This window comes from Tachyglossus aculeatus, chromosome 5 (genome assembly GCF_015852505.1).
Source record: "Tachyglossus aculeatus isolate mTacAcu1 chromosome 5, mTacAcu1.pri, whole genome shotgun sequence".
Lineage (NCBI taxonomy): Eukaryota > Metazoa > Chordata > Mammalia > Monotremata > Tachyglossidae > Tachyglossus > Tachyglossus aculeatus.
Window position 1 is genome coordinate 54,768,703 of NC_052070.1, and position 15,572 is coordinate 54,784,274.

Below are 15,572 nucleotides of genomic sequence, written 5' to 3' on the forward strand. Positions count from 1 at the left end.
ACGTAGCTACATTTTTATTAAATGGTATTTGTTAAGTGCTTTCTATGCGCCAGGCACTGTTCTAAGCGCTGGGGTAAGATAAAAGCTAATCAGGTTGGACACGCTCCATGTCCCGCATGTGGTCCAGTCTTAATCCCCATTTTACAGATGACGGAACTGAGGAACAGAGAAGTGAATTGACTTGCCCAAGGTCACACGGCAGACAAGTGGGAGAGCCGGAACTAGAACCCAGGTTCTTCTGTCTCCTAGGTCTATGCTCTAACCACTAGACCTGCTATATATTCGGAGAACCATAATTTGCAAAAGTGCAGGTTCGTACTGTGTCGGAAGAGTCTAGATAACTATGTTTCGCAGACATGAAAACAGAAAATAGGAAGCCACTGTTTGGAAAGCCACCAGCTAAACAGCTCGCCGAATGTACAAACACAGGCGGTTCATCTAGAACGTGGGTGTTTAGCTCCTGAAGAACCTCGCATTTCAGAAAACTCACGTTGTAGTACTCACAACCATGTCGGCCACGTGTTGGTGCCAAACCACTTCTTTCAATACCATGTCGCATTGTGCCCAGGCAGATGGACATGCGCCGTTTAAAGACTGTTCCCTAATCCAGCAAGAGTGGTCCATCCACCGTAAGTAGCACAAACACATGCTAAAGAAGACTGATTAGTACCAGTTTTGCAGCTTTAGTGAAGATAGCTCTAGAGTGAAAGCTCCATGTTCTATTGTACTCTCCCAAGTGCCTTGTACTACCAGTGCTCTGCACACAGTAAGTGCTCAATACGACTACTGACACCTATACTGCAATCGGCAAGTTCACATCGATTGTCTGCATGTGACCTTGGGCAAGTCACTTAACCTCTCTACCCCTCAGTTAACCTCATCTGCAAAATGGGGATTAAGACTGTGAGCCCCATGTGGGACACAGACTGTGTTCAACCTCATTAGCTTGAATCTACCCCAGTGCTTAGTATAGTGCCTAGCACATAGTAAATGCTTTAACCAATAACATTAAAAAGAAAGCTAAAGATTGACTAGTGATTTGGTGAAATCTTAAAAAAAATCCATAAATCCTCCTATCTACCCCATTGAAGGTCATATTAATCACAAATGATTCAAATCAAAATATCTCCCCACACACATACATGGTGGGACATGGGTACGAGCTCACACGGGACCATTTCTGTGCCTTGATCCCAGATTTCTGCGGGGAAGCCCAGCTCCTCTAGACTGTAAAATCACCATGGACAAGGAATGTATCTACCAACTCTGTTTTACTGTACTCTCCCAAGCACTTAGTACAGTGCTCTGCACACAGTAAGCTATCAATAAATACCAATGATGATAATGATAATGACAAAAGACCTACAATAGTGAAGTATTACTACCGAAGATTTCATTCATTGATTCAATTGCATTTATTGAGCACTTACTGTGTGCGGAGCACTATACTAAGAGCTTGGGAGACTACAAAACAACAGACAGACACATTCCCGGCCCAGGACAAACTTTTAAATTCCTTTTCTTTGTCTAGAAACATAATCCCATTTATACTTATCCACTGTACAGCCGTCCAAAGACTAAACAATAAGAACAACAGTGGTACTTTTAGGTGCTTACTATAAGCCATGCACTTTAAGTGCTGGGGTAGAAATAAGACAATCATGTTGTCAGAGTCTCTGTCCCACATGGGGCTCACAGTCTAAGCAGTTGGGAGAATATGTATTTTCTGAAAAGAATAACATGACATTTAAGGTACTAAACCAGTCTCAAAATCTTTAAAAGGCTCTAGTCCTCAAATTATTAAAATATCACGTGTTTTAAAGAAGATGACTGTAAGGTCTCCAATGGGGACTAGCCCAGCACTAAAATGAGAGCAGGAAAGACTGCTGACTGTCCTCGGGTTTGGTGAAAATTGGGATCGATTCTAATTCAAAAAAAATATTGAGGCTGTAAAGATGAACTTTCTGGAGTGAAATCTTATAGCAAAACCTGTCAAAATACAAAGCTGACCTACCCTGATGAACACTCACTCCAGCATTTAGAACAGTGCTTGGCACATAGTAAATGCTTAACAAATACCATCATTATTATGGTCAGGAAAATCTGAAGAAAAATTACAGTGATGGGAAAAGTTTACTGACCAAATTCTGAAGATCAAACCGTGCAGAGATAAAGGAATACTGAAGGAATAAAACTGAAACGGAAAGGGAAACCAGGTAAAATAATTAGAAGAAGAAGAGAATGAAATATTGATGGTGGAGGGGCAGGAATAGATAAGACACCCACCTCCTTGAGCAAGGACATAGAAAGTTCTGCTTTTGGAAAAATACTAAGTAATTTTGAGAAAAAGCCAGGGAGGTAGTCCAGCAGAAAGCACTGGTATTATTTGAAACCAGACAAAATATGCTTCTGGAGACTGACAGATTACCAGGTAACAACTTAAAAAAAAAGCGATGCTAAAATGGAGAAAGAATGACATTTTCCCTGCCCCCTAAGCCTGGAAACGTTGCAGAGGAGAAAAGCAATCAGCCTTAAACAGAATACTGCTAAGGAGAACATCAATCTATCGCCAGTCACTGTTCAGGGCACTTTGCCTGGGGAAAATTTTGTCAAGTACCGGAGACCAAACATCTAAAGAGGAGGAGAGCAGAGCGGTGGTCAGAACCCGGAGCCCAATTCTCCTGTTACTTGCAGTTACTACCTGGTGTTCAATCAGCTCCTTTTTGGGAAGCGTGAGCTCTTTCCAATCTCTGGGGGGGGACAGCTGCTACCTTCACCAAACGTTTAGACCCTGTAGCAATGCACAAAAAAGTTCCCAAACGGTCTAAAAGTGTTAAAATGCTCCCGAAAAAGGAACTCAATTACTATATGGACAGGAAATTTATGCCCATTTTCTCCCACTGCAGGAAGGTCTGGGTTCAAAAAGTCGGAAGAAAATTCCGGGGTCAAACAGTCTGTCATTCTGATCAATTTCTTCACTAGCCCCAGCTTACAGGCAGGCTACGTATTGCCTAACTACGGAAAATGCAGCTGTCTGAATTTAAGGACTTGGATATCCTTTTAAAACCACGTAACTAGAAAAGTACAAGTGAGGATGATGCACTGCCTCCCCCAATATAGTAAACAGCCTCATAAAGGATCTATCTATGCTTCCCTGCAGTGATTTTGCTATAAAATTTCTCTCGTTCCAAAGAATCTTCAGCTGCTTTAAAAAACTGTATGATAAAGACGTATTTACTCACCTCTGGAACAGAAACAGAGCAGCATCTCTGCAGAGGTTTGAGAAACGTGGGAGAGAAATAACTTCTCCAAATGAAACTGCAGTGGAAATTTAAGATGAGGAGAATCTAAATTCGAGGCAAATTTGAGAGCTTTCCATTAAATGCATGAGTCAGGAAATCCAAATAAGGCCACAAGGGGGCCAATAACTCATGAATTTTACAAGACTTGAGGGAGGGATATCACAGGAGATAATTTTAAAAATAGGTTGAAATGTGAGCTAACAAAGGATAATTTTAAAAATACAGCCTAATCATCTACAGCACACTTCAACACATCCCTCTACCTGTAGCAAGGTGCAAAAAATGGAAAAATTTAACATTTTTCATATAAGGATCAGAAACATGGCTCCAAACCCCAAGATGTTTGCTCAGAGTTAAGTTATAGACGATACATGTACAACAAACACAACAGGCCAGATTAGATCACATATTATTCCTCTCCTAAATGGCTAAATGCGCCTTCAAAAATAAATATGCTGTGGGATGTTTAAAAAGTCTGAAGAAGTTATCCTTGTCACTGTCAGCGAGCGAGCCTCTTTTCAGAGAAGCCCCACGCAGTACAGTACCCGAAATAGTCAGTCTGATTAGAATTATTTTCAGCCAGAGCCTTTCTCCCGCAAAAGGGTTGCTCTCTTCTTAGCCCAGCTGAAGAACCATCTTCAGCCTCGGGTTGTCAGGACTCGGCAATCCAAGATATTTCAACTTGCCTGTGACTCACTCTGAAAAATATTCTTCTATGCTCTCTTGGACTTTTGAGAATGCTCAAAGCCCAAACTCGGGCATATTGTGGGAAGCACCATGACAGTGAATGAATCAAAGAAAAAGCAAAATGAAAATATTTTTCACTAATAAACAGTCAAAAAGGGTTTTGGGTTTGGGTTTTTTTTAAAAAAACCTAACATCAGTAGCTACATAGCTGGATTGATTAATAGCTTCAAAACAACAATGACAAAAGCTTCTCTAGGGAAGAGCCAGAACATAATAGAGTAGCACTATCAAATGTAGGATTTCATAAACGAGTCTTAAACAAGTGAAAGAAAGCTTGACAGTTACAGATGCATCCCAAACTACCTTTTCTGAGAGCTACCCATGTCTGGAGACAAAAAAGAACAGAAATCTAAACATTTTCACCTTCTCTGGGCAACCGGGGTGAAAGAGGAAGGAATGATATCATCGGTGTCATGATGTTGCATCAATCCCTGGTAATGTTTCAGAATAGCAGAACAATCATTTGAAGATACCATCAAACTAGGTCTTCTACAAACCTCTCTGCAAATGCCTAACAAAGTGATTTTTTCAACTGACTGGTAGAGAACCCCTAATTCCCAGTTTAAGTATCCCTGTAGCAATGGCAATCAACAGAAGATATACACAGATCCGCAAACCTCCAAGAAAAGGCTTTTGATATCTCCAGCAATACCAGGAGGCATGTCCCGGCCCACTTTCGGTACCAAATGGCCTGATGTTCTCTGGCCTTGATTTCCAAAATTTCTTATTTTGACTACTAAAAGTATTTTAAAGGAAGGGAAAAGCTTATCAATAAATGAGGATTATGAAATCTCCTGACAGCTGTCCCTTACACTTGGAAGGCCTTGAAGCAGCGTGGCTTAATGGCATGAACGCTGGCTTGGGAGCCAGAAGATGTGGGTTCTAATCACTGTCTGGCACTTGTCTGCTGTGTTACCTTGGGCAAGTCGCTTCACTTCTCTGTGCCTCAGTTCTCTCATCTGTAAAGTGGGGATTAAGACTGTGAGCCCTTCGTGGGACAACCTGATTACCTTGTATCTACCCCAGCACTTGGAACAGTGCTTGGCAAATAGTAAGCGTTTAACACATACCATTATTATTATTATTATTATTATTATTATTATTATTATTAAAGGGGTAGTCACAAGATATAGACCTGGTAAAGCATGCAATAAAATTCTGAAGTTCAAACAGAATTGGAAAATCTCATCAACATTAATGGCCTGCACCTTAGAGTAAAAATTATACTAAATAGTACATTTCACTATGGACAATCAGAATTGGACATATTTTATCCAAAGATCTCTACCCTTATTGTACTTGGTCTGATCTTCGAGATGGTACATGCTAACACTACAAGTAAACTTCAGAGGGTATCCAATATGCAGGTGTCAACAGGGCACAAGTTCTGCTCTGCTCACAGTAAGCGTAAGATAGAGACGGTCCCTATCCCACAACGGGTTCACAGTCTAGAAGGGGGGAGACAGACAACAAAACAAGCGGACAGGCATCAATAGCATCGATATAAATAATAGAATTATAGATTCATTCATCCCATCGTACTGATTGAGTGCTTACTGTGTGCAGAGCACTGGATGAAGCGCTTGGGAAGGGCAAATGGGCAACAGATAGAGATGGCCCCTACCCCACAACGGGTTCACAGTCTAGAAGGGGGGAGACAACAACAAAACAAGCAGACAGGCATCAATAGCATCAATATAAATAATAGAATTATAGATTCATTCATTCCATCGTACTGATTGAGCGCTTACTGTGTGCAGAGCACTGGACGAAGCGCTTGGGAAGAACAAATGGGCAACAGAGACGGTCCCTACCCCACAACGGGTTCACAGTCTAGAAGAGGGGAGACAACAACAAAACAAGTAGAGAGGCATAAATAGCATCAATATAACAGAATTATAGATTCATTCATTCAATCGTATTGATTGAGCGCTTCCTGAGTGCAGAGCGCTGGACTAAGGGCTTGGGAAGTACAAATGGGCAACAAATAGAGCCGGTCCTTATCCCACAACGGGCTCGCAGTCTAGAAGCGGGGAGACAGACAAAACAAGTAGACGGGCATCAATAGCATCAATGTAAATATTAGAATTATAGATTCATTCATTCCATCGTATTGATTGATCGCTTCCTGTTTGAACAGCATTGGACAAAGCGCTCGGGAAAGACAAATGGGAAACAGATAGAGACAGTCCTTAACCCACAACGGGCTTGCAGTCTAGAAGCCGGGAGACAGACACAACAACTGGACAGGTATCAATATAAATACTGGAATTATAGATTCATTCATTCAATCGTATCGCTTGAGTGCTTCCTGTGTGAAGAGTGTTGGACTAAACGCTTGGGAAGGGCAAACGGGTGACAGAGCCGGTCCTTATCCCACAACGGGCTCTCAGACTAGAAGCGGGGGGACAGACACAACAACTGGACGGGCATCAATGTAAATACTAGAATTATAGAGTCATTCATTCAATCGTATTGGCTGATTGCTTCCTGTGGACTAAGCGCTCGGGAAGGACAAACGGGCAACAGATAGAGACGGTCCTTATCCCACAACGGGCTCGCAGTCTAGAAGCGGGGAGACAGACTCAACAACTGGACGGGCATCAACATAAATACTGGAATTATAGATTCATTCATTCAACCGTATTGATCAATCGCTTCCTATGTGCAGAGCGCTGGACTAAGCGCTCGGGAAGGACAAATGGGCAACAGATAGAGCCGGTCCTTACCCCACAATGGGCTCGCTGACTAGAAGCGGGGGGACAGACACAACAACTGGACGGGCATCAATATAAATACTGGAAGTATAGATTCATTCATTCAATCGTATTGACTGATCTTCCTGTGTGCAAAGCATTGGACCAAGCGCTCGGGAAGGACAAATGAGCAACAGATAGAGCCGGTCCTTATCCCACAACGGGCTCACAGACTAGAAGCAGGGAGACAGATAAAACAAGTAGACGGGCAGCACTATAAATACGGGAATTATAGATTCATTCATTCCATCGTACTGACTGATCGCTTCCTGTGGACTAAGCGCTCGGGAGGGACAAATAGGCAACCGATAGAGCCGGTCCTTATCCCACAACGGGCTCAAGGACTAGAAGCGGGGAGACAGACACAACAAGTAAACGGGCATCAATATAAATACTGGAATTATAGATTCATTGATTCCATCGTACTGACTGATCGCTTGCTGTGGACTAAGCGCTCGGGAGGGACAAATGGGCAACAGATAGAGCCGCTCCTTATCCCACAATGGGCTCACAGACTAGAAGCGGGGAGACAGACACAACAAGTAAACGGGCATCAATATAAATACTGGAATTATAGATTCATTGATTCCATCGTACTGACTGATCGCTTGCTGTGGACTAAGCGCTCGGGAGGGACAAATGGGCAACAGATAGAGCTGGTCCTTAGCCCACAACGGGCTCGCAGACTAGAAGCAGGGAGACAGATAAAACAAGTAGACGGGCATCACTATAAATACTGGAACTATAGATTCCTTCATTCCATCGTACTGACTGATTGCTTGCTGTGGACTAAGCGCTCGGGAAGGACAAATGGGCAACGGATAGAGCTGGTCCTTATCCCACAACGGGCTCACAGACTAGAAGCGGGGAGACAGACACAACAAGTAAACGGGCATCACTATAAATACTGGAATTATGGATTCATTCATTCCATCGTACTAACTGATCGCTTGCTGTGGACTAAGCGCTCAGGAAGGACAAATGGGCAACGGATAGAGCCGGTCCTTATCCCACAATGGGCTCACAGACTAGAAGCGGGGAGACAGACACAACAAGTAAACGGGCATCAATATAAATACTGGAATTATGGATTCATTCATTCCATCGTACTGACTGATCGTTTGCTGTGGACTAAGCGCTCGGGAAAGGCAAATGGGCAACGGATAGAGCCGGTCCTTATCTCACAACGGGCTCGCAGACTAGAAGCAGGGAGACAGATAAAACAAGTAGACGGGCACCACTATAAATACTGGAATTATAGATTCATTCATTCCACCGTACTGACTGATCGCTTAGTGTGGACTAAGCGCTCGGGAGGGACAAATGGGCAACGGATAGAGCCGGTCCTTATCCAACAACGGGCTCGCAGACTAGAAGCGGGGGTACAGACACAACAACTGGATGGGCATCACTATAAATACTGGAATTATAGATTCATTGATTCCATCGTACTGACTGAGTGCTTCCTGTGGACTAAGCGCTCAGGAGGGACAAATGGGCAACGGATAGAGCCAGTCCTTATCCCACTACAGGCTCACAGACTAGAAGCAGGGAGACAGATAAAACAAGTAGACGGGCATCACTATAAATACAATATAAATACAAATAAATACAATATAAGTACAATTTGTACTTCCCAAGCGCTTAGTCCAGTGCTCTGCACATAGTAAGCGCTCAATAAATACGATTGATGATAAATACTGGAATTTTTAGACTGTGAGCCCACTGTTGGGTAGGGACTGTCTATGTTGCCAACTTGGACTTCCCAAGCGCTTAGTCCAGCGCTCTGCACACAGTAAGGGCTCAATAAATACGATTGATTGATTGGAATTATGGATTCATTCATTCCGTCATACTGACTGATCGCTTCCTGTGGACTAAGCGCTTGGGGAGGACAAATGGGCAACGGATAGAGCCGGTCCTCATCCCACAACGGGCTCACAGACTAGAAGCAGGGAGACAGATAAAACAAGTAGACGGGCATCACTATAAATACAACATAAATACAAATAAATACAATATAAGTACAATTCGAAGCGCTTAGTCCAGTGCTCTGCACATAGTAAGCGCTCAATAAATACGATTGATGATAAATACTGGAATTTTTAGACTGTGAGCCCACTGTTGGGTAGGGACTGTCTCTCTATGTTGCCAACTTGGGCCTTCCCAAGCGCTTAGTCCAGCGCTCTGCACACAGTAAGGGCTCAATAAATACGATTGATTGATTGGAATTATGGATTCATTCATTCCATCGTACTGACTGATCCGCTTCCTGTGGACTACGCGCTCGGGAGGGACAAATGGGCAACGGATAGAGCCGGTCCTTATCCCACTACGGGCTCGCAGACTAGAAGCAGGGAGACAGATAAAACAAGTAGACGGGCTTCACTATAAATACAACATAAATACAAATAAATACAATATAAGTACAATTCGTAGCGCTTAGTCCAGTGCTCTGCACATAGTAAGCGCTCAATAAATACGATTGATGATAAACACTGGAACTTTTAGACTGTGAGACCACTGTTGGGTAGGGACTGTCTATGTTGCCAACTTGGGACTTCCCAAGCGCTTAGTCCAGCGCTCTGCACACAGTAAGCGCTCAATAAATACGACTGATTGATTGGAATTATAGATTCATTCATTCCATCGTACTGACTGCTCGCTTGCTGTGGACTAAGCGCTCGGGAAGGGCAAATGGGCAACAGACAGAGATGGTCCTTATCCCACAACGGGCTCGCAGACTAGAAGCGTGGGGACAGACACAACAAGTGGCCGGGCATCAATATAAATACTAGAATTATAGATTCTTTCATTCAATCGTATTGATTGATCGCTTCCTGTGTGAAGAGCGTTGGACTAAGCGCTCGGGAGGGACAAATGGGCAACAGACAGAGATGGTCCTTATCCCACAACGGGCTCGCAGACTAGAAGCGGGGGGACAGACACAACAAGTGGACGGGCATCACTATAAATACTGGAATTATAAATACATTCATTCCATCGTACTGACTGATTCGCTTCCTGTGGCCTAAGCGCTCGGGAGGGACAAATGGGCAACGGATAGAGCCGGTCCTCATCCCACAACGGGCTCACTGACTAAAAGCAGGGAGACAGATAAAACAAGTAGAAGGGCATCACTATAAATACAACATAAATACAAATAAATACAAGTACAATTCGTAGCGCTTAGTCCAGTGCTCTGCACATAGTAAGCGCTCAATAAATACGATTGATGATAAATACTGGAATTTTTAGACTGTGAGCCCACTGTTGGGTAGGGACTGTCTATGTTGCCAACTTGGGACTTCCCAAGCGCTTAGTCCAGCGCTCTGCACACAGTAAGGGCTCAATAAATACGATTGATTGATTGGAATTATGGATTCATTCATTCCATCGTACTGACTGATCGCTTCCTGTGGACTAAGCGCTCGGGAGGGACAAATGGGCAACGGATAGAGCCGGTCCTTATCCCACAACGGGCTCGCAGACTAGAAGCGGGGAGACAGATAAAACAAGTAGACGGGCATCACTACAAATACAAATAAATACAATATAAGTACAATTTGTACTTCCCAAGCGCTTAGTCCAGTGCTCTGCACATAGTAAGCGCTCAATAAATACGATTGATGATAAATACTGGAATTTTTAGACTGTGAGCCCACTGCTGGGTAGGGACTGTCTATGTTGCCAACTTGGGACTTCCCAAGCGCTTAGTCCAGCGCTCTGCACACAGTAAGCGCTCAATAAATACGACTGATTGATTGGAATTATAGATTCATTCATTCCATCGTACTGACTGCTCGCTTGCTGTGGACTAAGCGCTCGGGAAGGGCAAATGGGCAACAGACAGAGATGGTCCTTATCCCACAACGGGCTCGCAGACTAGAAGCGTGGGGACAGACACAACAAGTGGCCGGGCATCAATATAAATACTAGAATTATAGATTCTTTCATTCAATCGTATTGATTGATCGCTTCCTGTGTGAAGAGCGTTGGACTAAGCGCTCGGGAGGGACAAATGGGCAACAGACAGAGATGGTCCTTATCCCACAACGGGCTCGCAGACTAGAAGCGGGGGGACAGACACAACAAGTGGACAGGCATCACTATAAATACTGGAATTATAGATTCATTCATTCCATCGTACTGACTGATCGCTTCCTGTGGACTAAGCGCTTGGGGAGGACAAATGGGCAACGGATAGAGCCGGTCCTCATCCCACAACGGGCTCGCAGACTAGAAGCAGGGAGACAGATAAAACAAGTAGAAGGGCATCACTATAAATACAACATAAATACAAATAAATACAAGTACAATTCGTAGCGCTTAGTCCAGTGCTCTGCGCATAGTAAGCGCTCAATAAATACGATTGATGATAAATACTGGAATTTTTAGACTGTGAGCCCACTGTTGGGTAGGGCCTGTGTATGTTGCCAACTTGGACTTCCCAAGCGCTTAGTCCAGTGCTCTGCACACAGTAAGCGCTCAATAAATACGACTGATTGATTATTGGAATTATAGATTCATTGATTCCATCGTACTGACTGATCACTTGCTGTGGACTAAGCGCTCGGGAAGGGCAAATGGGCAACAGAGAGAGATGGTCCTTATCCCCCAACGGGTTCGCAGACTAGAAGCGTGGGGACAGACACAACAAGTGGCCGGGCATCAATATAAATACTAGAATTATAGATTCTTTCATTCAATCGTATTGATTGATCGCTTCCTGTGTGAAGAGCGTTGGACTAAGCGCTCGGGAGGGACAAATGGGCAACAGACAGAGATGGTCCTTATCCCACAACGGGCTCGCAGACTAGAAGCGGGGAGACAGATAAAACAAGTAGACGGGCTTCACTATAAATACAACATAAATACAAATAAATACAATATAAGTACAATTCGTAGCGCTTAGTCCAGTGCTCTGCACATAGTAAGCGCTCAATAAATACGATTGATGATAAATACTGGAATTTTTAGACTGTGAGCCCACTGTTGGGTAGGGACTGTCTATGTTGCCAACTTGGACTTCCCAAGCGCTTAGTCCAGAGCTCTGCACACAGTAAGGGCTCAATAAATACGATTGATTGATTGGAATTATGGATTCATTCATTCCATCGTACTGACTGATCGCTTCCTGCGGACTAAGCGCTCGGGAGGGACAAATGGGCAACGGATAGAGCCGGTCCTTATCCCACAACGGGCTCGCAGACTAGAAGCGGGGAGACAGATAAAACAAGTAGACGGGCATGACTACAAATACAAATAAATACAATATAAGTACAATTTGTACTTCCCAAGCGCTTAGTCCAGTGCTCTGCACATAGTAAGCGCTCAATAAATACGACTGATGATAAATACTGGAATTTTTAGACTGTGAGCCCACTGTTGGGTAGGGACTGTCTATGTTGCCAACTTGGGACTTCCCAAGCGCTTAGTCCAGCGCTCTGCACACAGTAAGCGCTCAATACATACGATTGATTGATTGGAATTATAGATTCATTGATTCCATCGTACTGACTGATCGCTTGCTGTGGACTAAGCGCTCGGGAAGGGCAAATGGGCAACAGAGAGAGATGGTCCTTATCCCCCAACGGGTTCGCAGACTAGAAGCGTGGGGACAGACACAACAAGTGGCCGGGCATCAATATAAATACTAGAATTATAGATTCTTTCATTCAATCGTATTGATTGATCGCTTCCTGTGTAAAGAGCGTTGGACTAAGCGCTCGGGAGGGACAAATGGGCAACAGACAGAGATGGTCCTTATCCCACAACGGGCTCGCAGACTAGAAGCGGGGAGACAGATAAAACAAGTAGACGGGCTTCACTATAAATACAACATAAATACAAATAAATACAATATAAGTACAATTCGTAGCGCTTAGTCCAGTGCTCTGCACATAGTAAGCGCTCAATAAATACGATTGATGATAAATACTGGAATTTTTAGACTGTGAGCCCACTGTTGGGTAGGGACTGTCTATGTTGCCAACTTGGACTTCCCAAGCGCTTAGTCCAGAGCTCTGCACACAGTAAGGGCTCAATAAATACGATTGATTGATTGGAATTATGGATTCATTCATTCCATCGTACTGACTGATCGCTTCCTGCGGACTAAGCGCTCGGGAGGGACAAATGGGCAACGGATAGAGCCGGTCCTTATCCCACAACGGGCTCGCAGACTAGAAGCGGGGAGACAGATAAAACAAGTAGACGGGCATCACTACAAATACAAATAAATACAATATAAGTACAATTTGTACTTCCCAAGCGCTTAGTCCAGTGCTCTGCACATAGTAAGCGCTCAATAAATACGACTGATGATAAATACTGGAATTTTTAGACTGTGAGCCCACTGTTGGGTAGGGACTGTCTATGTTGCCAACTTGGGACTTCCCAAGCGCTTAGTCCAGCGCTCTGCACACAGTAAGCGCTCAATACATACGATTGATTGATTGGAATTATAGATTCATTGATTCCATCGTACTGACTGATCGCTTGCTGTGGACTAAGCGCTCGGGAAGGGCAAATGGGCAACAGAGAGAGATGGTCCTTATCCCCCAACGGGTTCGCAGACTAGAAGCGTGGGGACAGACACAACAAGTGGCCGGGCATCAATATAAATACTAGAATTATAGATTCTTTCATTCAATCGTATTGATTGATCGCTTCCTGTGTGAAGAGCGTTGGACTAAGCGCTCGGGAGGGACAAATGGGCAACAGACAGAGATGGTCCTTATCCCACAACGGGCTCGCAGACTAGAAGCGGGGAGACAGATAAAACAAGTAGACGGGCATCACTATAAATACAACATAAATAAAAATAAATACAATATAAGTACAATTCGTAGCGCTTAGTCCAGTGCTCTGCACATAGTAAGCGCTCAATAAATACGACTGATGATAAATACTGGAATTTTTAGACTGTGAGCCCACTGTTGGGTAGGGACTGTCTATGTTGCCAACTTGGGACTTCCCAAGCGCTTAGTCCAGCGCTCTGCACACAGTAAGCGCTCAATACATACGATTGATTGATTGGAATTATAGATTCATTGATTCCATCGTACTGACTGATCGCTTGCTGTGGACTAAGCGCTCGGGAAGGGCAAATGGGCAACAGAGAGAGATGGTCCTTATCCCCCAACGGGTTCGCAGACTAGAAGGGGGGAGAAGGGCAACGAAACCAGAAGACACCACGACGACCTAGGGGTCGAGGGGTCTTTTAGACTGTGAGCCCACTGGTGGGTAGGGACTATGTTGCCAATTTGTCCTTCCCAAGCGCTTAGTACAGTGCTCTACACATAGTAGGCGCTCAATCAATATGATTGATTGATCGAGGGGCCTCACCTGAGTGTCGGCCGCCCACGCTGCGGCCCTGGCCTGGGCCCCTCAGGACCGTCTGAGGAGCGGCCTGCTTGGGGCCGCCATCTTCCTCGCCCAGCAGCAGCAGCTCCGCCACCGCCGTCCCTCCGGCTGAGGAGGGCCGCGGGAGCGCGCACGTACGCACGTACGCACGCACGGCTCACGCACGCCCGCCCCGAGCGAAGGGGAGACGCCATATTGGGAAGGGAACAGCAGTGAAGGCCGCCCTGAGGGCGGCCCTGAGAACGGGGCGGGATCTGAGGAGAAAAATACTAATAATACAATAATACTAATAACAATAATGATGAAGGCATCTGTTAAAAGCTTACTACGTTCCAAGCACTGGTCTAAGCGCTGGGGAAGATCCACATTTGTTGCCTGTCTCCCCCTTCTAGACTGTGGGCCCGTTGGTGTGGCTCAATAATAATAATAACAATAATGATTAATAATAATAATAATGTTGGTATCTGTTAAGCGCTTACTATGTGCAAAACACTGGTCTAAGCGCTGGGGAAGATCCACATTTGTTGCCTGTCTCCCCCTTCTAGGCTGTGGGCCCGTTGGTGTGGCTCAGTGGAAATAATAATAATAATAATGATGTTGGTATTTGTTAAGCGCTTACTATAGTGGAAATAATAACAATAATGATGAAGGCATCTGATAAGCACTTACTACGTGCCAAGCTCTGCTCTAAGCGCTGGGGAAGATCCCAATTTGTTGCCTGTCTCCCCCTTCTAGGCTGTGAGCCCGTTGGTGTGGCTCAGTGGAAATAATAATAATAATAATTATGTTGGTATTTGTTAAGCGCTTACTATAGTGGAAATAATAACAATAATGATGAAGGCATCTGTTAAGCGCTTACTACGTTCCAAGCACTGTTCTAAGCGCTGGGGAAGATCCACATTTGTTGCCTGTCTCCCCCTTCTAGGCTGCGGGCCCATTGGTGTGGCTCAGTGGAAATAATAATAATAACAATAATGATTAATAATAATAATAATGTTGGTATCTGTTAAGCGCTTACTATGTGCAAAACACTGGTCTAAGCGCTGGGGAAGATCCACATTTGTTGCCTGTCTCCCCCTTCTAGGCTGTGGGCCCGTTGGTGTGGCTCAGTGGAAATAATAATAATAACAATAATGATTAATAATAATAATAATGTTGGTATCTGTTAAGCGCTTACTATGTGCAAAACACTGGTCTAAGCGCTGGGGAAGATCCACATTTGTTGCCTTTCTCCCCCTTCTAGGCTGTGGGGCCCGTTGGTGTGGCTCAGTGGAAATAATAATAATAGTGTTGGTATTTGTTAAGCGCTTACTATAGTGGAAATAATAATAATAACAATAATGATGAAGGCCTCTGTTAAGTGCTTACTACGTGCCAAGCTCTGTTCTAAGCGCTGGGG

The 15,572-nt window shown here is 44.3% G+C and overlaps 1 protein-coding gene across 1 annotated transcript in view; it reads right to left on the reverse strand.

Moving 5' to 3' along the window:
* FBXO42 (F-box protein 42) overlaps window positions 1-14,232 on the reverse strand; it is a 114,423-nt gene extending 100,191 nt beyond the window's left edge. Inside the window, exon 1 of the mRNA XM_038746416.1 lies at window positions 14,156-14,232. The gene's annotated coding sequence lies outside the window, so the exon portion shown is untranslated. The remainder of the gene's footprint in view (window positions 1-14,155) is intronic.
* Window positions 14,233-15,572: the final 1,340 nt, after the last annotated feature.